At 40.3% G+C, this 24,699-nt stretch overlaps 1 long non-coding RNA gene across 1 annotated transcript; it reads right to left on the bottom strand.

Moving 5' to 3' along the window:
- Positions 1 to 4,017: 4,017 nt before the first annotated feature.
- LOC311037007 lies at positions 4,018 to 24,134 on the bottom strand. Its single transcript, XR_014599915.1, has 3 exons — positions 24,073 to 24,134; positions 9,084 to 9,143; positions 4,018 to 4,106 (listed from the first exon to the last, which is right to left on the bottom strand). It is a non-coding gene; the product is annotated as an uncharacterized lncRNA (long non-coding RNA).
- Between the last annotated feature and the right edge of the window lie 565 nt (positions 24,135 to 24,699).

Here is a 24,699-nt window from a genome sequence, read left to right as displayed (position 1 = left end):
ATTATACAATATAATGAATCATCATATCTTATTAATTAATGTGTTCACAGACAGACAGGCTACATACAGATAGATAGATGGATATAATATTCGTTTTTATGCTGCTGATAGATATATATATATAATATAGTTTTTATGCTGCTGATAGATAGATAGATAGATAGATAGATAGATAGATATAGCTATAATATTCGTTTTTATGCTGCTGATAGATATATAGATATATAGATATACTGTAATATTCATTTTTAGGCTGCTGATAGATAGATAGATGTAGATATAATATTTGTTCTTTTAGGCTGCTGATAGATATATAGATTTGTCACAGCTCCTCCTTAGGACCCATCTCTAACACCCTTTTAACTGAAGCCAAGCTCCGCTCCAGTTTCTCATCAATTTTCTTCGTTTTAAGTATGATCTGTTCTATGTCTGAGGTGTCCAAGTTTAGATATAACAACTTCGACAGCAGGTCTTGCAGCAGGTCTTGAGGGGGGCCTCTTGAAATGATGTCCAGTATTGTTTCTTTCTTGCGTTTTATTTCAGCACCGAGCGAGCTCCTCATTGTATTTAATGCATGGCTGATAGGTCTCCTGGTGGATAAGTTCATATTTGTAGTCAGTTATGGGGTAACGTGTTACATACAGCAAGTAATGCATTACAGTAAGCATGAACTCTATTCAATAAACAAGGTAAATAATCACAGAGTGCAGAGAGAACAGTGTAGTGCCTCAAAGATACCAGGTAAACAATGAACCTAGCATCAGCCTAAAATTTAAATAACTTAATGACTCTTGCCAGACTTAAAGCTGAGTGTGCTTTCCTATACCCCAGATTTGAACCCGGTTTCCTGTGCAAGTACTGACATGTTTACCATTGAGCTAATAGAGCCTGCCTACTTGCTCAGGGGATAAATTGAATCTTGACCATCAAATTCGTGTCAGATCCTGTGTCTAGGTGAGAGATGACCTGTGACACGATCTAAACGTCTCAGTAGAAGAGCAGGGAGACCAAATACAGTTAATATTGAATTAACATACTCTACCATACAGATTAAAATGTCCTCACCTTTACAGCTTCTGCTTTCTCTATGATCTGACGCAGCTCCTGCAATTAACAGTAAACATGAGTGATGAAGCTAAAGATGGAAAAGACAATGGTTCCTTGCCTTCTAACAGAATGAGTGGAACTAAACCATGAGGGCATTAAATAACAAAATTACTTTATTCAAACAGTTGGAGAGAAGCACACTGATGCGCTCAGAGAGTTCTCTGAAACACATTAGTTACAAAGGTGGACAAAGGTCTGGGTTCAATTCCTGGTCGAGTCATGTGTGTGTGTTTGTGTGTGAGAGTGCGTGCGTGCGTGCGTGCGTGCGTGCGTGCGTGCGTGCATGCATTTTCTTGCTGCTATGATGTATGAGGAACATAGCCGCGGGAAGACCTTTTAGGTTAGGGGTGCGGTTTGCGCAACGCGCGTGCACATTTTTTTTGCGGTTCTGGGCGGATTGGGTTAGTTTTTTTTCCCAGTTTTTGGTTTCTTTATTTCGGTTTTAGGGTTAGGTTTAGGGTTAGGTTAGAGTTATGTTATTTAATTCTTATTTCTGCCTGATTTTACCGATTTATTATCAAAAAAATATATATATTTTTTTTGATGGGGGGGGCGGGTACCTTGGGGAGGGGGGGCGGCCGAACCCCCCGCACCCCTACTTCCCGCGGTACTGATGAGGAAACAAGCTGCGCTGTGATTGGTCACAGCTGAACTTGAATCTTCTCTATGTATTTGATCTCATTTCTAGTTCTTTCTATTTTCATTTGGAGGTTATGCATCTCTTCATCTGCATTTCTGGGGCGGTGTAACCGCCCCCTATAAGTGAGTTTTGGACACTGACCAATCCTGCACCGTGATTGGCCAATAGTCTACAACGCAGTCTACAACCCTAACCCTTCCACAGTCAATGCAAATCTATACTTTTGCAAAGTCAGCCAATCACATTACAGCTAGTGTCATCACCACTAGCTGTAATGTGATTGGCTGACTTAACTTTGCAAATTCAGGACTGTGATTGGCTAGCGAAACACATGACACATGTGCAGCCCTATGAATAGCAGTATGGACTTAAAAAAAAGTAATTTATCCTTTTTTTTAAGTGAGTCATGTTGTGATGACCACACACCGCCCACTTCACACTGGGTATGATTTTTTAATATAAAAATGTAATGACAACCTCTTTTAAGTGGAGTTATTTTGTTACTGCACTATTCTGCACTTGCACTTGTTTACATTATTTTGTGGTGCACCACTGATAAGTTTTAAGATTTAGATTTTGTTTTTATCCAATGCTGCACTAACTTGTGATGAGTGGAAAACAAGCTATATCCATGTTGGATACTGTCATTTAAATAAAAAAATAACCTTAAAGGACGACTTCACCCAGAGGCAAATACTGTCATTTTACTCCACTACAATTATTTGAAAACTTTAGTTACAAGTAACTTTGTAGATTTGTATTATTACAAAACATACATTAACCACTTCAGCCTTACATATATTATATGGTCTAGGTGAGAGATGACCTTTGACACAATCTAAATGTCTCAATAGAAGAGCAGGGAGACAAAATACAGTTAATATTTAATTAACATACTCTACCATACAGATTATAAAGGTCCTCACCTTTAAAACGTCTGCTCTCTTTTTCTCTGTGGTCCGACGCAGCTCCTGCAAATAACAGTAAACATAAGTGATGAAGATAAAGATGGACAAGACAATGGTTCCTTGCCTTCTAACAGAATGAGTGGAACTAAACCATGAGGTCATGAAATAACAAAACGACTTTATTCAAACAGTTGGAGAGAAGCACACTGATGCGCTCAGAGAGTTCTCTGAAACACATTAGTTACAATGGTGGACTTCCTGTTCGAGTCATACCAAACCAAAGACTATAAAAGTGGTACCCAGCGTGTGTGTGTGTGTGTGTGTGTGTGTGTGTGTGTGTGTGTGTGTGTGTGTGTGTGTGTGTGTGTGTGTGTGTGTGTGTGTGTGTGTGTGTGTGTGCGCGTTTTCTTGCTGCTATGATGTATGAGGAAACAAGATGCACTGTGATTGGTCACAGCTCATCTTGAATCTTCTCTTTGTAATTGATCTGATTTCTAGTTCTTTCTATTTTCATTTGGAGGTTATTCATCTCTGCATCGTCATCATCAGCCTCAGTCTCTTTCACTGGAACAAGCAGACTTCACAATGTGAAACACTGGCATCATTATCTCTCTCCATTATTGCTTGCACAGCATTTAAATAACGCACCTTTGCAATGGTCTTCAAAGCATTGTTAAATTCATCATCAAATAATTCCTCCTGGTGGGTAAAAGTAAAGCCATACATTACAGTAGGTTCAGTAAAGGTTCGGCATGTTCATAATTGTAATCAGTTATTTTGAATGAGGGGTCTATAATATGTTAAAACCACATTTATAATACATTATAATGCACTTATAAGGCATTATGACACTTGTTATACATGTTTGTAATTATGCATAACAACTTCTTCAACTTGTAATATCATTTATAAATGCTGGTCATAATGCATTATAAACTCAGTGGAACAGCACATTATAACTAACAGATAACACTTTAAAGGTTGGGTTATTATAATGCATATTAATGCATTATAATGCACTTATAATGCTTCATAACACTCGTTATAAATGTTTATAATTATACATAATAACTAGCTAAGTTAAGGTAGTTATAATGTGCTGTTCCACTGAGCTTATAATGCATTATGACCAGCACATATAATACGTTATAAACGTTAAAAGTTGTCATACATGATTATAAACATCTATAACGAGTGTGCCTTATAAGAGCATTATAATGCATTATAAACGCGATTATAATGAATATTAGACCCGACCTTTAAGTAAAGTGTTACCGTCACTTCCAATGAGCTTGGTACTAAATATTAAACACAGTGTAACAACAAAGTTCTGTACCGATGTGTCTCTGTCCAGGTGACAGTTGGCCAGACTCAGCAGACACAGCAGACTGAACATCAAGCCCAGCACTCTCACACTCCCGGTCACTCTTCTGTCTCCAGACATTATTGTTCTGCTTAGAGGAGAAGATCACTACAGTAAGTATACAACCAGCCAGCATACAGGACATATTACAGACAGATTTAAAAAAAAAAAATGGAAACTAACACATTCATTGTCAACTTTTGGAGATGAGCACCGCACATCGATTATTTTCCGAATGTCCAATCAAGATGGAGGAGAGGCGAGACTCTCCTGGACTGGAAAGCTGCTGGCCAGGAGGTCAAGGCCGTGCTGGACTGTCAACTATGCTGCAGTGCTGCTTGTTTTTTATGCTCTCAACTTTCTCAATGAAACCTTCTATACTTCACCGTGAATGAAGTCCACGATCATAACACCAGAGGCAGCTCCACGAATCATGTTCAACCCAGATTTGGCTCAACAAAGGGAATGAACTCGTTCTCATCCTATTCAACAAAAATGTGGAATGCCCTACCAAAAGAAGTAAAGGAGTGTAAAACCCTACTCACTTTCAAAACTGCCCTAAAGATACACCTTCAGGAGGCTGCAAGTCTTAGGCCTAGGCTACACGTACATGGATCTTTTTCTAAACGCACATTTTTGTGTGAGTTTGGGCCTTTCAGCCACACGCAAACGGTGTTTTTGGCCGCTAAAACGTATATTTTTGTAAACGGATAAATAAGTGAAGGTTTTCCAAAACATGCGTTTCAGTGGATCTGTGTGGACATGTAATCCGGAGATTTTGAGAAACGATGACGTCATCGCACATTCGCACATGGTCATTATAATAATAAATAATATAATAATACATAAACACCGGACCGCTCATGGTCATTATAATAATAAATGAAGAGAGAGAGAGAGAGCAACACTCACAGTCTATGAAACAAGGCACGCTCATTTATGGCAAAATAATGTCATAATTAATAATAAGACAGTGGTGGGAAAAGTAGCTCTTCACTGTGTGAAGAAAACCCTCTTTCTCTGCGCCGAGTAGCGCACACGCACCCGGGTTGACTGCAGGGTCTGTCGTCCTAAAACACAATCGCCCCGGGTCAAAATCCAGCGACCATGGAGCGGCCGCGGGTGGCCCGCTCAAAAGGTGCGTGGGACGGGGAGTTTTGGGACGAGGACGACCGTTCCGGCTGCTCATGGAATGAATATGAAGTAAAACTCATCAGTTTCCGTAGCCCTGAAACATGACTGTCATACCATGACAGTCATGGTGCCGAGAGTCCCTGGTTTATAGGTGTGTTTTTTACAATGCCAACTCTCACATGTACATAAACGTTCAGATTTCAAATATAAAGAGCTTACCCCCGAGCTACGGACGTTACAAGGCGATCCGGACCGCGATAAGTACCCGTATCTCCCGTATTGTTCAATAAAAAGCATTTTAATCCGATCGCCGGCCATTTTCTCCAAATTTTCTCCGATGCTTTCAACCGTGCGACACTAATGGTTGGGAGGTGTATTGCACTCTGATACATTATTAAAAAAATAATAAAAAAACTAAAAAAAAGGCCAGCGATGGGATTAAAATACTTTTTATTGAACAATACGGGAGATACGGGTACTTATTGCGGTCCGGATCGCCTTGTAACATCCGTGGCTCGGGGGTAAGCACTTTATATTTGAAATCTGAATGTTTATGTACATGTGAGAGTTGGCAATGTAAAGAAAATCGAACACCACTGTAAACCAGGGACTCGGCACCGGTCATGTGAACCATGGCTACTGTTTGCGCTGCAGCTGCGCCCTAATAATGTTGTTTTCGTTTATGTTTACGTATGGTGTTCACGTATGCTATTAAAATAATGCAGCTATTGCAGTATTAATTAATTATATTGGGCCTTAACATGTGATTAAAAATGTATATGTATTTATATATAAAATAAATGTAAATATAAAATCTGATATAAAATTGAAACTTGCAGCTGATCAATGCGTTTCTGCGTCTATGTGTGGACAGGGATTTTTATTTATCTTTGTCATGTGGCCAGGGATTCTTTTTAAAAACAGAGGACTAAAGATCCATATACGTGTAGCCTATGCCTTAAAAAAAGAATACGTCATTGTTTACTTGCTCTGGGTCTCAGATATGAGCTGTGGCTAGCTTGAAAATGTACCTGTTGATGACAGGTACATTTTTGGAGGGGATTTCAATCTGATGGCAACCAGAGCCTTTGTCTTCGCTCTTCATTTGCATGTTTGATGCAGCGAGTGTAGCATGAATAAACAAAGTTTGAAAACCCCATCGATGATGTCATCAGTGGGGATTTCAAGCTAATGGCAATGGCAGTCTTTTCCAGGGTTGCCTGCTTCTAAAATAGTAGCCACGGTTAGCCACCGCAACTTTCGGCATTTATCAATATATCCTGACGTTGGCTTCATCCTACTGTAAGCTGAAATCTCACGCCTGGTCGATTGCAGTTGTTGAATTTGGCTGCGCCCGCTTATTCCATTCTAGACCTGCGGTCCGGAGCAGCATTGTCTGACTGTCTGACAGGCATCTGGACACATAATCCACTCCTACATGTATATCTACACTAATAAATAATCCCTGTGAAAATATAACATTTTATAAAGCAATTTGAACAAACTGCTTTAACAGTCATTTGGTTAAGCTTGCAGATCTGGCTGCATTGGCTATTTTAAAATAGCAGATCTGTAAGCTCTGTCGCGATGCGACCCGTTGTGAGCTTGTAGATCTGCTATTTTCAAAATATACGAGCGCTTCTGCGAGCGCATTTTCGGGACTCTCGACTTTTCATGGACAATGAGGTGCAGTGGCGCCGGCTTTAGTGCGCGACCATGGGGGCTGAACTTGACCTAGACCAGCCCCGCCCCCCCGCCCCCTCACCCTCGCCACCACACACCGCCCACTTCACACTGGGTATGATTTTTTAATATAAAAATGTAATGACAACCTCTTTTAAGTGGAGTTATTTTGTTACTGCACTATTCTGCACTTGCACTTGTTTACATTATTTTGTGGTGCACCACTGATAAGCTTTAAGATTTAGATTTTGTTTTTATCCAATGCTGCACTAACTTGTGATGAATGGAAAACAAGCTATATCCATGTTGGATACTGTCATTTAAATAAAAAAATAACCTTAAAGGACGACTTCACCCAGAGGCAAATACTGTCATTTTACTCCACTACAATTATTTGAAAACTTTAGTTACAAGTAACTTTGTAGATTTGTATTATTACAAAACATACATTAACAACTTCAGCCTTACATATATTATATGGTCTAGGTGAGAGATGACCTTTGACACAATCTAAATGTCTCAATAGAAGAGCAGGGAGACAAAATACAGTTAATATTTAATTAACATACTCTACCATACAGATTATAAAGGTCCTCACCTTTAAAACGTCTGCTCTCTTTTTCTCTGTGGTCCGACGCAGCTCCTGCAAATAACAGTAAACATAAGTGATGAAGATAAAGATGGACAAGACAATGGTTCCTTGCCTTCTAACAGAATGAGTGGAACTAAACCATGAGGTCATGAAATAACAAAACGACTTTATTCAAACAGTTGGAGAGAAGCACACTGATGCGCTCAGAGAGTTCTCTGAAACACATTAGTTACAATGGTGGACTTCCTGTTCGAGTCATACCAAACCAAAGACTATAAAAGTGGTACCCAGCGTGTGTGTGTGTGTGTGTGTGTGTGTGTGTGTGTGTGTGTGTGTGTGTGTGTGTGTGTGTGTGTGTGTGTGTGTGTGTGTGTGTGTGTGTGTGTGTGTGTGTGTGTGTGTGTGTGTGTGTGTGTGTGTGTGTGTGTGTGCGCGCGCTCGCGTTTTCTTGCTGCTATGATGTAATGAGGAAACAAGATGCACTGTGATTGGTTACAGCTCATCTTGAATCTTCTCTATGTAATTGATCTGATTTCTAGTTCTTTCTATTTTCATTTAGACGTTATTCATCTCTGCATCGTCATCATCAGCCTCAGTCTCTTCTGCGAGCGCATTTTCGGGACTCTCGACTTTTCATGGACAATGAGGTGCAGTGGCGCCGGCTTTAGTGCGCGACCATGGGGGCTGAACTTGACCTAGACCAGCCCCGCCCCCCCGCCCCCTCACCCTCGCCACAACCTTTTTTTTTCATTGAGTACTTTATTTACAGTTTGCCAATAGTACAGTGGTACGATTTTACAAGGGCGTTTCAACATTTCAGCACCATATCAACAAAGTAGCCTAGGCCTAATTAATTAATGGCATTGCACCGACATTAATGCAAGAAGACATTTATTGATGATCTCACAATAGATAACGTGCTACAAGCACTAGCAGGACGCTTATAACATTGTAGATGTTTTTAATATAATTCAGCTAATTATGTCTTTTTGTCTACTTTAATTGTGGAGGATCCTTCTAGCTCCCTCTCTCTTTTAGGGTTAGGGTTGTGTTTGTAGGGTTACACTGGTCTATACCATGTAAGGCTGTTTGTGTCCTTACCTCTGTTGTTGTGATGCTGAGCAGCAGCCATGACGAATGGAAAAAAGCACTTAGTGCTGAGTGCTGTCATAAAAGTAATGCTGATACATTACTATTAGAATGGAAAAAAAGCACCAGACCCGCTCAAGTGACTGGCTTACACTTGAGGTTCCACCGGTTCAGTCTGAACTGGGGAAATCTGCCTTTTGCTTTGATGCTCCTATTTCATGGAACACTCTACAACTCACGCTAAAAATTAATGCCTATTGACAATTGTATCACCTGCTCTTAAATCTCCCTACCTCAACATGTAATTGTTTTTAACTTACAAATGTTCTGTTATGGTTTATTTTGTTGTTTCTGTGTTTTATGTGCCTTAATTGTTGATTTTTGTGTATGTAATCTCGTCAGCATTGCAAATGAGGGTGAACCTCAATGCTCTTTTCGATAATAAATAAAGGTTTCAATCAATCAATCATTCGGCACAGCTAGCATATACTCACGGCACAAAAAAGGTCTGATTGCCAGGGTTGACAAACACTGGTCTATACCATGTAAGGCTGTTTGTGTCCTTACCTCTGTTGTTGTGATGCTGATGTCAGAGTGATGAGAAGCAGGCAAGTGAATGAAAAGGCACTATCCACGGACAGTCTTTTTATCTTCAAGGTTGCTCCTCCCTCAAGGCAGGAAACTTAAGTTTCAGTTTCATTTATGTGAAACTGAAACTGTAAGTTCTGGTTTCTGGTTTCTGTAGTGTAGGATAGACAATCTAGCTGGTTGGATAGGTGTGACGACTGTGGTGCATCTGTAAGAATCAGGGGTCATTACCATGCCAGCCTGTGATGGACATTTTCATTGATATTTTATTTTTGCCATAGACATACAAAATAAGTGATAAATATTTTGTTTCTTGCCAGAAATACATAATGAACTCCTAATGTACAAGTTATATAAGTTAAATATAAAGTAAATAGTACAGTAACAGTACAAAACAGTGGTGCAACATCAACTGAAGCATTCAAAATATGACTGTAAATGAAATATCATCATGTCGTAAATGACATTGGAATGGCATAGATTGGCATACTCACTGATACCGATACCAGCATTTTGCAAGAGCCGGAGACGGGGACTTGAGTTTGAGACAACTCAGAGACTCGTGGGTCATCTCTGGCAAGAGCTGCTCGTGAACTCGCCTCAACCCTCTTCCGGCACGCTGCAGGTCAGAAGAACACCTCGTCGACTGCACCAGATTGTCGCCGTCTGCAGAGACAGCGAAGAAGCCGTGCCTGAAATGAGTGACTTTCTGATGGAAGGGCCAGCAGAGAGAGTCCTGTGAGCTGCTGCAGAGACTCAGAGAGGAGAATCCTCACATGCCTGTATACACGCCTGGATGCTTCTCACATGGATGACCGAGGAAGATGAACTACCTTCAGAGAAACAGTGGTGTAAGGTAACAAAGTACATTTACTCAAGTAGGCCTACAATGTTGAGTTTTTTTTTTTCTTTACAGGACTATTTCCAATTTTCAGTACTTTTATTTCTACTCCACTACATCTCAGAGGCAAATATTATACTTTTACTCCAAAAAAAATATTTGAAAACTTTAGTTATTGGTTAATTTTTTATTATTATTATCCTACCACTCAATCAGAGAGCGTCTCCTTCTCAAACCCCAATGGTTCTATTGAGCCCCCCGCCCACAGGAGTGGCCCAATTCTCTCACAACTTGCTACAAAAATCGCTCATGAAAAACTATATAATCTCCTACATTTAATTTTTCACCTTCACATGTGTCTCCTTCTCTAATAATCAAAAAGTGCTATATATTTCATCTCGCAATTTACTTCCGGATGGTTCGTTTGGCACCTTTTTTGCCACATCCGTCACGGGAAAGAAACAAGCACTGCTGTGGTCTATGGAAACGAGCCCAAAAGCGCGCCCAAATAAGCCCAAAATCGCTTATACAAAAAGTCAGACCTGGCAATGCAGGCTACGCCAATCATGTGTGAGAGATCTACAAGCTATGGGGCAGAGACCCATGTGCCATACATCGTATCTTAGCAACAACGAAAGCGCTCGCTCTCATTGGTTGTGTCATGCTAGGAGCAGTTTCCAGACAATGGCATCGCAGAGAGCTTGCTGTAGCCATCACATTCAGTCGCAGCAACGACGGACAGGGCGCTGTGATAGTTGGCATGTATCTAAGGCTAACGTGGTTGTCATGCCTGCAGTGGCTGTGCAATCACTTTGTCAACAATGCACGTTCGTGCGGTGAATGTTATTATTGCTGCTCAGTTAGTCCATTGTAGATGGTGGTGTACAGTATGTTGTGGGCTTGTTTCTTGTGGAGAACTGTGTAGCTCCACAGCAACTCCAGTAACTAACGTAATGGCAGGACCGCCCCGTGCAACGCACGTTTAGGCTGCATTATGGTAATGTAGTAATTTCAGATAATTTCGGTCCGACTAGGGCAGTGGTTCTCAACCTTTTCAGGCCGCCCCCCCCCCCCCCCCCCCCATTTTGTTTGACTCCGTTCCACAAGTCAATATTGTGAAAAAAATAACATTGTCAAAACGCCTCACGTTTAGAGGCGTTGTAGCTTGTAGATCGGCTATTTTCAACATGTTTGCCTCTCTCTTATATTATTTGACAATTTGGCCAATGTTTTATAGTATATTTTATTGACTACTTTTGTTGCAGTAATGGTCTTTTCCTTTTCTTTCGTTTTTTTATTGTCTCCGCCAGGCCAAAAGGCATGGCGCGAGAGTATGTTTTACCCCTGTCCGTCCGTCCGTCCGTCCGTCTGTGGATAGCTAATCTCCCGCATCGTCGGCTTGATCGCAGCGAAACTGTGCACACACACTCCCTGGATGCCAATTCAGAACCTCTGCCCCATTTTTTTCACATGGCCCTGTTATAGTGCCACCAGGAGGCCGCTTTTTGCAAAACACATTTTTTCACAGTACTCCTACATATTTTGTCCAAACATCACGCAAATCGGTACACAGTATCTCATAGTCATAAAAAAAAACGGGTCTTTCAGATTTTTCATATTCCATCCTGATTGGCTAAAAATGGCTTCCAAAGTTTGCAGGACTGCTCCGTTTTGACCAAAATGCCTCAAATTATGAACACAGCATGCACTTTCCGTGCAACTTTGCACCCACATTACCACTATGCCGAGGAAGAAATTCCACTTGAGATTTTTCTAATCAGCCTCATGGTGGCGCTATAACAGCCCGGTTTGTGTTTTTACCTATAACTGCACCAATCTGTGTAAAACTTTGTACAGTATGTGCACTCTCTACAAGTCAAGGAAAAAACTTTGCCCTGCATTTTTCACATCTACCTTTTATAGCGCCACCAGGAGGCCGACTTATGTAAAACACATTTCTTTATATTACTCCTTCCGATTTTATCCAAATTTCACGCAAATCGGTACACATGATCTGCATAGTCATGTGATCAAGACGGATGTGTTTGATTTTTTATATTCCATCCTGATTGGCTAAGATTGACATCTAAAGTTTGCAGTAGTGGCTTGTTTTGAACAAAATGCCGCAAATCATGAACGCAGCATCCGATTGCGGTCAAACTTTGCACGCTCATTCACACTATGTTGAGGAACAAATGCCACCCTTTTAACATTGGCCTGTTATAGCGCCACCAGCAGGTCTAATTTAGCAAAACATATTTTTTGAACAAAATGCCTCAAATCATAAATGCAGTGTCCGATTGCCTTGCAAGGCCTAAGAAGAAATGGCACCCTTTTCACTTTGGCCTATTATAGCGCCACCAGGAGGCCACAATAACCTACCTGACCTGGCGGAGACCTGTGCTCCGAGGAGCACTTTTTCTAGTTTTATAAGCTTCACTTCATTTCACTCTGAGGGCCCCCCTCAGTTCAGTCTGCAATGGTCCATATGCCACCGCCCACCGTGTGTGTGTGTGTGTGTGTGTGTGTGTGTGTGTGTGTGTGTGTGTGTGTGTGTGTGTGTGTGTGTGTGTGTGTGTGTGTGTGTGTGTGTGTGTGTGTGTGTGCAACAAGAACCGCAAAAGGGGTTCCCGTCCTGAAAGGTATAGTTACAAATAGGGGTTCCCGCCCAAAGAACTCTCTATACTTACAGTAGCCTATATGTTTGTATGTATAAGTTGAAGAAAGCAGGCCCGGTGCCAGCTATAGCTCATTAGCATATCTGATGTGTTAACCCCCCAACCCCCCTTGGAGCTTGGAGCTGTGAACAGGAGAGAGATGTTATCTGGTTTCTACCCTTTAATGTAGAACTTGTCAGGGAATTGATTGAATCATCTCCAAATTTGAGCTCACAATGGCTCAAGAAGTCTAAACATGACCTATTGCTAAATATCAAACTTATATAATAAAACTACCTACTACTATAACACATGGAACACATTCATTACACATTCATTATCACACATCGCTAGTTGAGCATATCAAAGCATAAGGAGGGTAAACGATTGTCTTCATTTGGTATGCATAAACTTTAATACTGAACAAACATACAAGTAATTTCATCTGTTTGTTAGTTTGTGGGTTCCTGGCAAAGGGGGTTTGGGTAGTATTTTTATTGATGAAGGCAGAGATTAGCTGTCACCTTATCACCTCGACCGTTCTATGACCGGTCAAGTGAGAGGGCACTGACCGGTGTTCTGGTCAGCTTTATTTGGCTTAGGCATCATAAACCTGTCAGTCGTACGTGTATACTCCAACCTCAGATCTTGCTAGGAGTATGAAGATGGAGCTGCCTCCATCAGATGCCTCTGTGTTATCAGTGGGAGTAGGGTGTCTTAGTGTGCGTTTGTGCGTGTGTGACGCGTTGTGAGCTTGTAGATCAGCTATTTTATACCACTACTTCGTAAAAGTTTGTTTTAATTTGTGGAATGTATTTGTTTATTTTATTTTATTTATGAAATTGTTTCGAAAAATGTCTGAAATTTAGATTTTGGGACATTTTTTGAAAATATTTTGAAATAATTATTAAAATTACTCCGAACCCATAGAAATGGGTCCATGAACCACAGATGAATCCCGACCCACTGTTTGGGAAACAGTGCCATAGAAGACAGGGAAGCACCATAGGAAGAACCATAGTTGAAGCATAACACAACATGGTGGAAAACCTGCAAGGTGAAAATTGGCTTGGCTTATTATGGGAGTTGCGTAATGATCCATGGAATCCAAGGGGGAAATCATTTTGATTGTATGACCTATGGTTCAAGAGTTAGAGGGCAAAACATGATTCTGTCTGTTATAGTGCCACCATGAGGCTGATTTGAAAAGTGTAGGGTGGCTCTATGCACTTTTAATGAACACATCAAGGTTGGATTAACAAAATATTCTTCCACATAGTCAATATTTTGTGACAACATTTAACAAAAACTGTTACTTTGGTGGATGTTCTACCATCTGAGAAGAAAAATACTGAGACGGTCTACAAAATCAAAAGCAAGTTTATTAAAAGGGTCTGTGCAAGAACAGGAGCAAAAAGCAAAAAAAGAAGACTATGGCATTGTGTGTAACAGAACAGAATGGAGGCAGTCTAGTACTAGTGTTTGCTGAGAGCATTGCTAAGCACCAATGGAAGGCAACCTCAACCTGTCAGGTCAACAGAATGCAGGTTTGACACCTTCACCCAATAAGGGTTTAAGGGTTGTAAGAGAGAATGAAATGTAAGAGAGAATGAAAACTTATTTTAAGAAATTACAGATGTGACATACTCAAGGTACAGCCTATTAATTAAGCAGAATCCCATGTTAGGCTTATATTCATAATAAGCCGTTTTGAATTATGACAATTGTACAGTTTCCCAATGCACAATACATAAGACAACTAAAAGACAGGCTTAACCACTTAAACCCTCTATTCTTTATTAAAATATTAAGCAAATATCTTCGGCAAAAATAGCCGATCTATAAACTCACAATATGAGCTTGTAGATCAGCTATTCTTGGCGCACGTTCCCCAGAATAGGCATGCTGGGGTAGGGGTGGGCGATATTGAAAAATATACTATCACGATATTTTTCAAGAAATATCACGATAGACGATATATATCACCATCATTTTTTTAATTTCGTTTTTATTATTATTTTATGATTGTTAATAACATATGATGATTAATTATATTATATGATTATAACATTTTTATAAGATATGATCATGGGGCACGTATAATCATTATATTATACAATATAATGAATCATCATATCTTATTAATTAATGTGTTCACAGACAGACAGGCTACATACAGATAGATAGATAGATGGATATAATATTCGTTTTTATGCTGCTGATAGATATAGATATAATATAGTTTTTATGCTGATCGATAGATAGATACATAGATATAGATATAATATTCGTTTTAATGCTGCTGATACATAGATAGATATATAGATATAATATTTGTTTTTATGCTGCTGATAGATAGATAGATAGATAGATAGATAGATGTAGATATAATATTAGTTTTTTATGCTGCTGATAGATAGATGTAATATTATTTTTTATGCTGCTGATAGATAGATAATCTATTCCTTTTTATCCAGCTGTTGCATCATGTGACATTGAGTGTAGGCTGCTTGATGGTGAGTTAGTAGTGTAACAGACTGCTTCAGACAGAACATCTGACAGTCAGTGGTGGAATGTAACTAAGTACATTTGTAGATTTGCATTATTACAAAACACACATTAACCACTTTATCCCTATATACTTCGGCTATTTGAAAATAGCCGATCTACAAGCTCACAACGCGTCGCTTTGCGACCCGTTGTGAGCTTGTGAGTATTTCTGCATTGCAGTACTGATACTTTTACTTTTTCCACCACTGCTGACTGATTGATTGATTGATGACATGAGAACAACAGTACATGGAAGTACAAATTCACAATACAAGGTCTACTAAACTGGAAGACTCATTAAGCACTGAGCTTGTTTAAGATGAGATCCCCATGCACACAAATCATGATGACATATAAGAGACAGACAGTTATACACACTACTATACAGAATGTCATACAATCAGCTTACAGGTTACTGGTATGAAGAGTGAAAAATATGTACAAGAGAAGAAAAAGAAAAGGGGTAGGGGGGTAGGGGGTAGGTTAAGACTTGGACAGAGGCCATTTTCGAATTGCAGCCTCCTGAAGGTGTATCTTTAGGGCAGTTTTGAAAGTGAGTAGGGTTTTACACTCCTTTACTCCTTTTGGTAGGGCATTCCACATTTTTGATGAATAGCATGAGAACGAGTTCATTCCCTTTGTTGAGCCAAATCTGGGTTGAACATGATTCGTGGAGCTGCCTCTGGTGTTATGATCGTGGACTTTGAACATTTTGGAAGTATTTTGACAAATACAGCCCCCTGTATTATCCCAATGTTGTGGTGTATCTTGAAGACCAGGCCGATAGCAAGTTGCTGTACTCTGTCCTCAGCCCTAAGCCATCCAATCCTAGCAAAATGAGCAGGGGTTAGATGGGTTTTGTGATTGAGGCCAAGAAGTAGCCTTACTAGTTTGTTTTGGGATGTTTGGAGCCTTGTTTTTAAGGCCTTGGAGGTGTTGTGATACCATGAAATGCATGCATAATCATAATAACCTTGTATGAGGGCCCCTGCAAGAATCTTCAGAGTAATTGACAGTAGCCTAGCATTACACCTACCTAGTAACGGTAGACTAGCAGGTCACACAATGGATCATTGATTTGCATATGCATCCAGCCAGGTCGGTCATTCCTATGTTAATTCATGGTGTTGATAAGCTTTTGTAAGCGAGGTACGAATTGTTGTTTTTAATCGATACGCGAGGTCCATGTGCGTGTGTGCACTGTTTATGCGGGGACACCTTCGCTGTTTCACCCGCGTTTGGTTAAAAGTTATATCGAGTGACGTTTGAACATTGCAAACTTTGCAATTAACTTTAGTTTGCACTGTGTCGGTTTTGGAATATCCAAATGAGCCTGACTCTCCGTCCATTACTGCTGTTGTGCAGACTGACAAGAGCGATAAATTATAAAATTAAGGTATAGAACTGCAAATCATAGAATATGAGTGCACACTCTATGCCTGAGTGACTCACTTTATGACGATAGATATAATATCTCTAAAAAAGCATATCGTGGAGACATAGTATCGTCGCGACGATATCTATCGCCATATCGCCCACCCCTATGCTGGGGTCCAAGAGGTTAAAGAGAAAGTTGGACATTAAGAGCTGATATTTATGCATATAGGAACCGGCCTGTGATTTGTCACAGCTCCTCCTTAGGACCCATCTCTAACACCCTTTTAACTAGAGCCAAGCTCCGCTCCAGTTTCTCATCACTTTTCTTCATTTTAAGTATGAACTGTTCTATGTCTGAGGTGTCCAAGTTTAGATATAACAACTTCGTCTTATGCAGCACGTCTTGCAGCAGGTCTTGAGGGGGGGCTCTTGAAATGATGTCCAGCATTGTTTCTTTGCTGCGTTTTATTTCAGCACCGAGCTCCTCCATGTATTTAATGGCTGACTGATAGGTCTCCTGGTGGATAAGTTCATATTTGTAGTCAGTTATGGGGTAACGTGTTACATACAGCAGGTAATGCATTACAGTAAGCATGAACTCTATTCAATAAACAAGGTAAATAATCACAGAGTGCAGAGAGAACAGTGTAGTGCCTCAAAGATACCAGGTAAACAATGAACCTAGCATTAGCCTAAAATTTAAATAACTTAATGACTCTTGCCAGACTTAAAGCTGAGTGTGCTTTCCTATACCCCAGATTTGAACCCGGTTTCCTGTGCAAGTACTGACATTTTTACCATTGAGCTAATAGAGCCTGCCTACTTGCTCAGGGGATAAATTGAATATTGACCATCAAATTCGTGTCAGATCCTGTGTCTAGGTGTGAGATGACCTTTGACACGATCTAAACGTCTCAGTAGAAGAGCAGGGAGACCAAATACAGTTAATATTGAATTAACATACTCTACCATACAGATTAAAATGTCCTCACCTTTAGAGCTTGTGCTTTCTCTAGGGTCAGACAATACTCCTGCAATTAACAGTAAACATGAGTGATGAAAATAAAGATGGAAAAGACAATGGTTCCTTGCCTTCTCTAACAGAATGAGTGGAACTAAACCATGAGGGCATTACATAACAAAATTACTTTATTCAAACAGTTGGAGAGAAGCACACTGATGCGCTCAGAGAGTTCTCTGAAACACAATAGTTACAAAGGTGGACAAAGGTCTGGGTTCAATTCCTGGTCGAGTCATGTGTGTGTCGTGTGTGTGTTGTGAGTGAGTGTGTGTGCGTGCGTGCGTGCGTGCATTTTCTTGCTGCTATGATGTATGAGGAAACAAGATGCGCTGTGATTGGTCACAGCTTATCTAGAATCTTCTCTATGTATTTGATCTCATTTCTAGTTCTTTCTATTTTCATTTGGAGGTTATGCATCTCTTCATCTGCATTTTTTTAAATAAAAATGTAATAATAACCCCTTTTTTGGAGTTATTTTGTTACTGCACTATTCTGCACTTAATTTGTTTACATTATTTTGTGGTGCACCACTGATAAGCTTTAAGATTTAGATTTTGTTTTTATCCAATGCTGCACTAACTTGTGATGAGTGAAAAAAAAAGCTATATCCATGTTGGATACTGTCATTTAAATAAAAGAATAACCTTAAAGGACGACTTCACCCAGAGGCAAATACTGTCCTTTTACTCCACTACAATTATTTGAAACTTTAGTTACTAGTTACTTTGTAGATTGTTATTATTACAAAACATACATTAACCACTTCAGCCTTACATATATTATATGGTTTCCTGCACAAGTGCTGATTTTAGTTTTTACTATTGAGCTAATAGAGCCAGCCTACTTGCTCAGGGGATAAATTTAATCTTGACCATCAATTTGCGTCAAATCCTGTGTCTAGGGGAGAGATGACCTTTGACACAATCTAAATGTCTCAGTAGAAGAGCAGGGAGACCAAATACAGTTAACATTGAATTAACATACTCTACCATACAGATTAAAATGTCCTCACCTTTACATCTTCTGTATTTTTTTTCTCTAGGGCCAGACGCAGCTCCTGCAATTAACAGTAAACATGATGAAGATAAAGCTGGACAAGACAATGGTTCCCTGCCTTCTAACAGAATGAGTGGAACTAAACCATGAGGGCATTAAATAACAAAACGACTTTATTCAAACAGTTGGAGAGAAGCACACTGATGCGCTCAGAGAGTTCTCTGAAACACATTAGTTACAATGGTGGACAAAGGTCTGGGTTCAATTCCTGGTCGAATCATACCAAACCAAACCAAAGACTATAAAAGTGGTACCCTGCGTGTGTGTGTGTGTGTGTGTGTGTGTGTGTGTGTGTGTGTGTGTGTGTGTGTGTGTGTGTGTGTGTGTGTGTGTGTGTGTGTGTGTGTGTGTGTGTGTGTGTGTGTGTGTGCACACGTACGTGCGTGCATGCATGTGTGCGCGCGTGCGTTTTCTTGCTGCTATGATGTATGAGGAAACAAGATGCACTGTGATTGGTCACAGCTCATCTTGAATCTTCTCTATGTAATTGATCTGATTTCCAGTTCTTTCTATTTTCATTTGGAGGTTATTCATCTCTGCATCGTCGTCGTCAGCCTCACTGGAACAAGCAGACTTCACAGTGTGAAACACTGGCATCATTATCTCTCTCCATTATTGCTTGCACAGCATTTAAATAACGCACCTTTGCAATGGTCTTCAAAGCATTGTTAAATTGATCATCAAATAATTCCTCCTGGTGGGTAAAAGTAAAGCCATACATTAGGTTCAGTAAAGGTTCGGCATGTTCATAATTGTAATCAGTTATTTTGAATGAGGGGTCTATAATATGTTATAACCACATTTATAATACATTATAATGCACTTATAAGGCATTATGACACTTTTTTATACATGTTTGTAATTATACTTAACAACTTATAAAGGTTCTTCAACTTGTAATATCATTTATAAATACTGGTCATAATGCATTATAAACTCAGTGGAACAGCACATTATAACTAACAGATAACACTTTAAAGGTTGGGTTATTATAATGCATATTAATGCATTATAATGCACTTATAATGCTTCATAACACTTGTTATAAATGTTTATAATTATACATAATAACTAGCTAAGTTAAGGTAGTTATAATGTGCTGTTCCGCTGAGCTTATAATGCATTATGACCAGCACTTATAATACGTTATAAACGTTATAAGTTGTCATACATGATTATAAACATCTATAACGAGTGTGCCTTATAAGAGCATTATAATGCATTATAAACGCGATTATAATGAATATTAGACCCGACCTTTAAGTAAAGTGTTACCGTTACTTCCAATGAGCTTGGTACCAAATATTAAACACAGTGTAACAACAAAGTTCTGTACCGATGTGTCTCTGTCCAGGTGACAGTTGGCCAGACTCAGCAGACACAGCAGACTGAACATCAAGCCCAGCACTCTCACACTCCCGGTCACTCTTCTGTCTCCAGACATTATTGTTCTGCTTAGAGGGAGAAGATCACTACAGTAAGTATACAACCAGCCAGCATACAGGACATATTACAGACAGATTTTTTTTTTTAAATGGAAACTAACACATTCATTGTCAACTTTTGGAGATGAGCACCGCACATCGATTATTTTCCGAATGTCCAATCAAGATGGAGGAGAGGCGAGACTCTCCTGGACTGGAAAGCTGCTGGCCAGGAGGTCAAGGCCGTGCTGGACTGTCAACTATGCTGCAGTGCTGCTTGTTTTTTATGCTCTCAACTTTCTCAATGAAACCTTCTGTACTTCACCGTGAATGAAGTCCACGATCATAACACCAGAGGCAGCTCCACGAATCATGTTCAACCCAGATTTGGCTCAACAAAGGGAATTAACTCGTTCTCATCCTATTCAACAAAAATGTGGAGTGCCCTACCAAAAGAAGTAAAGGAGTGTAAAACCCTACTCACTTTCAAAACTGCCCTAAAGATACACCTTCAGGAGGCTGCAAGTCTTAGGCCTAGGCTACACGTACATGGATCTTTTTCTAAACGCACATTTCTGTGTGCGTTTGGGCCTTTCAGCCACACGCAAACGGTGTTTTTGGCCGCTAAAACGGATATTTTTGTAAACGGATAAATAAGTGAAGGTTTTCCAAAACACGCGTTTCAGTGGATCTGTGTGGACATGTAATCCGGACATTTTGAGAAACGATGACGTCATCGCACATTCGCATATTGTCATTATAATGATAAATAATATAATAATACATAAACACCGGACCGCTCATGGTCATTATAATAATAAATGAAGAGAGAGAGAGAGAGCAACACTCACAGTCTATGAAACAAGGCACGCTCATTTATGGCAAAATAATGTCATAATTAATTGCGAACGCGGAAGGAGGCGCGCCGCGCGCCTCCGCCCAAGTGGAGCATACTATGAAAGTCTGCTCGGCTTGTGTGTGTGTCTGTGTGTCTGTGTGCAGTGCACTGCCTGGGTGCGGCCGACAGAGGGCGCCAGAGTGCGCCAGAGTGCAGCTACAGTCAAAACACAAACACACACACACACACAGAGTCCGTAAATACACAATATTTTCGAGCTGCGTTCGCTTCCAGCGTTCGCGCGTCTTACTTGTAATAAGACAGTGGTGGGAAAAGTAGCTCATTCACTGTGTGAAGAAAACCCTCTTTCTCTGCGCCGAGTAGCGCACACGCACCCGGGTTGACTGCGGGGTCTGTCGTCCTAAAACACAATCGCCCCGGGTCAAAATCCAGCGACCATGGAGCGGCCGCGGGTGGCCCGCTCAAAAGATGCGTGGGACGGGGAGTTTTGGGACGAGGACGACCGTTCCGGCTGCTCATGGAATGAATATGAAGTAAAACTCATCAGTTTCCGTAGCCCTGAAACATGACTGTCATACCATGACAGTCATGGTGCCGAGAGTCCCTGGTTTATAGGTGTGTTTTTTACAATGCCAACTCTCACATGTACATAAACGTTCAGATTTCAAATATAAAGAGCTTACCCCCGAGCTACGGACGTTACAAGGCGATCCGGACCGCGATAAGTACCCGTATCTCCCGTATTGTTCAATAAAAAGCATTTTAATCCGATCGCCGGCCATTTTCTCCAAATTTTCTCCGATGCTTTCAACCATGCGACACTAATGGCTGGGAGGTGTATTGCACTCTGATACATTATTTTAAAAATAAATAAAATAAAAATAAAATGGCCAGCGATGGGATTAAAATACTTTTTATTGAACAATACGGGAGATACGGGTACTTATTGCGGTCCGGATCGCCTTGTAACATCCGTGGCTCGGGGGTAAGCACTTTATATTTGAAATCTGAACGTTTATGTACATGTGAGAGTTGGCAATGTAAAGAAAATCGAACACCACTGTAAACCAGGGACTCGGCACCGGTCATGTGAACCATGGCTACTGTTTGCGCTGCAGCTGCGCCCTAATAATGTTGTTTTCGTTTATGTTTACGTATGGTGTTCACGTATGCTATTAAAATAATGCAGCTATTGCAGTATTAATTAATTATATTGGGCCTTAACATGTGATTAAAAATGTATATGTATTTATATATAAAATAAATGTAAATATAAAATCGGATATAAAATTGAAACTTGCAGCTGATCAATGCGTTTCTGCGTCTACGTGTGCACAGGGATTTTTATTTATCTTTGTCATGTGGCCAGGGATTCTTTTTAAAAACAGAGGACTAAAGATCCATATACGTGTAGCCTATGCCTTAAAAAAAAGAATACGTGATTGTTTACTTGCTCTGGGTCTCAGAGATGGCTAGCTTGTGGCTAGCTTGAAAATGTACCTGTTGATGACAGGTACATTTTTGGAGGGGATTTCAATCTGATGGCAACCAGAGCCTTTGTCTTCGCTCTTCATTTGCATGTATGATGCAGCGAGTGTAGCATGAATAAACAAAGTTTGAAAACCCCATCGATGATGTCATCAGTGGGGATTTCAAGCTAATGGCAATGGCAGTCTTTTCCAGGGTTGCCTGCTTCTAAAATAGAAGCCACGGTTAGCCACCGCAACTTTCGGCATTTATCAATATATCCTGACGTTGGCTTCATCCTACTGTAAGCTGAAACCTCACGCCTGGTCGATTGCAGTTGTTGAATTTGGCTGCGCCCGTTTATTCCATTCTAGACCTGCGGTCCGGAGCAGCATTGTCTGACTGTCTGACAGGCATCTGGACACATAATCCACTCCTACATGTATATCTACACTAATAAATAATCCCTGTGAAAATATAACATTTTATAAAGTAATTTGAACAAACTGCTTTAACAGTCATTTGGTTAAGCTTGCAGATCTGGCTGCATTGGCTATTTTAAAATAGCAGATCTGTAAGCTCTGTCGCGATGCGACCCGTTGTGAGCTTGTAGATCTGCTATTTTCAAAATATACGAGCGCTTCTGCGAGCTCATTTTCGGGACGCCCGACTTTTCATGGACAATGAGGTGCAGTGGCGCCGGCTTTAGTGCGCGACCATGGGGGCTGAACTTGACCTAGACCAGCCCCGCCCCCCGCCCCCCGCCCCCTCACCCCCCCACCCTCGCCGCGACCTTTTTTTTTTCATTGAGTACTTTATTTACAGTTTGCCAATAGTACAGTGGTACGATTTTACAAGGGCTTTTCAACATTTCAGCACCATATCAACAAAGTAGCCTAGGCCTAATTAATTAATGGCACCGACATTAATGCAAGAAGACATTTATTGATGATCTCACAATAGATAACGTGCTACAAGCACTAGCAGGACGCTTATAACATTGTAGATGTTTTTCATATAATTTAGCTAATTATATCTTTTTGTCTACTTTAATTGTGGAGGATCCTTCTCGCTCCCTCTCTCTTTTAGGGTTAGGGTTGTGTTTGTAGGGTTACACTGGTCTATACCATGTAAGGCTGTTTGTGTCCTTACCTCTGTTGTTGTGATGCTGAGCAGCAGCCATGACAAATGGAAAAAGGCACTTAGTGCTGAGTGCTGTCATAAAAGTAATGCTGATACATTACTATTAGAATGGAAAAAAAGCACCAGACCCGCTCAAGTGACTGGCTTACACTTGAGGTTCCACCGGTTCAGTCTGAACTGGGGAAATCTGCCTTTTGCTTTGATGCTCCTATTTCATGGAACACTCTACAACTCACGCTAAAAATTAATGCCCCAATATCCTATTGACAATTTTATCACCTGCTCTTAAATCTCCCTACCTCAACATGTAATTGTTTTTAACTTACAAATGTTCTGTTATGGTTTATTTTGTTGTTTCTGTGTTTTATGTGCCTTAATTGTTGATTTTTGTGTATGTAATCTCGTCAGCATTGCAAATGAGGGTGAACCTCAATGCTCTTTTCGAGAATAAATAAAGGTTTCAATCAATCAATCATTCGGCACAGCTAGCATATACTCACGGCACAAAAAAGGTCCGATTGCCAGGGTTGACAAACACTGGTCTATACCATGTAAGGCTGTTTGTGTCCTTACCTCTGTTGTTGTGATGCTGATGTCAGAGTGATGAGAAGCAGGCAAGTGAATGAAAAGGCACTATCCACGGACAGTCTTTTTATCTTCAAGGTTGCTCCTCCCTCAAGGCAGGGAACTTACAGTTTTTAAGTTTCATTTATGTGAAACTGAAACTGAAAGTTCTGGTTTCTGTTTTCTGTAGTGTAGGATAGATAATCTAGCTGGTTGGATAGGTGTGACGACTGTGGTGCATCTGTAAGAATCAGGGGTCATTACCATGCCAGCCTGTGATGGACATTTTCATTGATATTTTATTTTTGCCATAGACATACAAAATAAGTGATACATATTTTGTTTCTTACCAGAAATACATAATGAACTCCTACTGTACAAGTTATATAAGTTAAATATAAAGTAATAGTACAGTAACAGTACAAAACCGTGGTGCAACATCAACTGAAGCATTCAAAATATGACTGTAAATGAAATATTATCATGTGGTAAATCACATTGGAATGGCATAGATTGGCATACTCACTGATACCGATACCAGCATTTTGAGCCAGAGCCAGAGATGGGGACTTGAGTTTGAGACAACTCAGAGACTCGTGGGTCATCTCTGGCAAGAGCTGCTCGTGAACCCGCCTC

Source organism: Gymnoscopelus microlampas (assembly GCF_963454915.1).
Source record: "Gymnoscopelus microlampas genome assembly, chromosome: 21".
Classification (NCBI taxonomy): Eukaryota; Metazoa; Chordata; class Actinopteri; order Myctophiformes; family Myctophidae; genus Gymnoscopelus; species Gymnoscopelus microlampas.
This window is presented reverse-complemented; position numbering and strand designations above follow the sequence as displayed.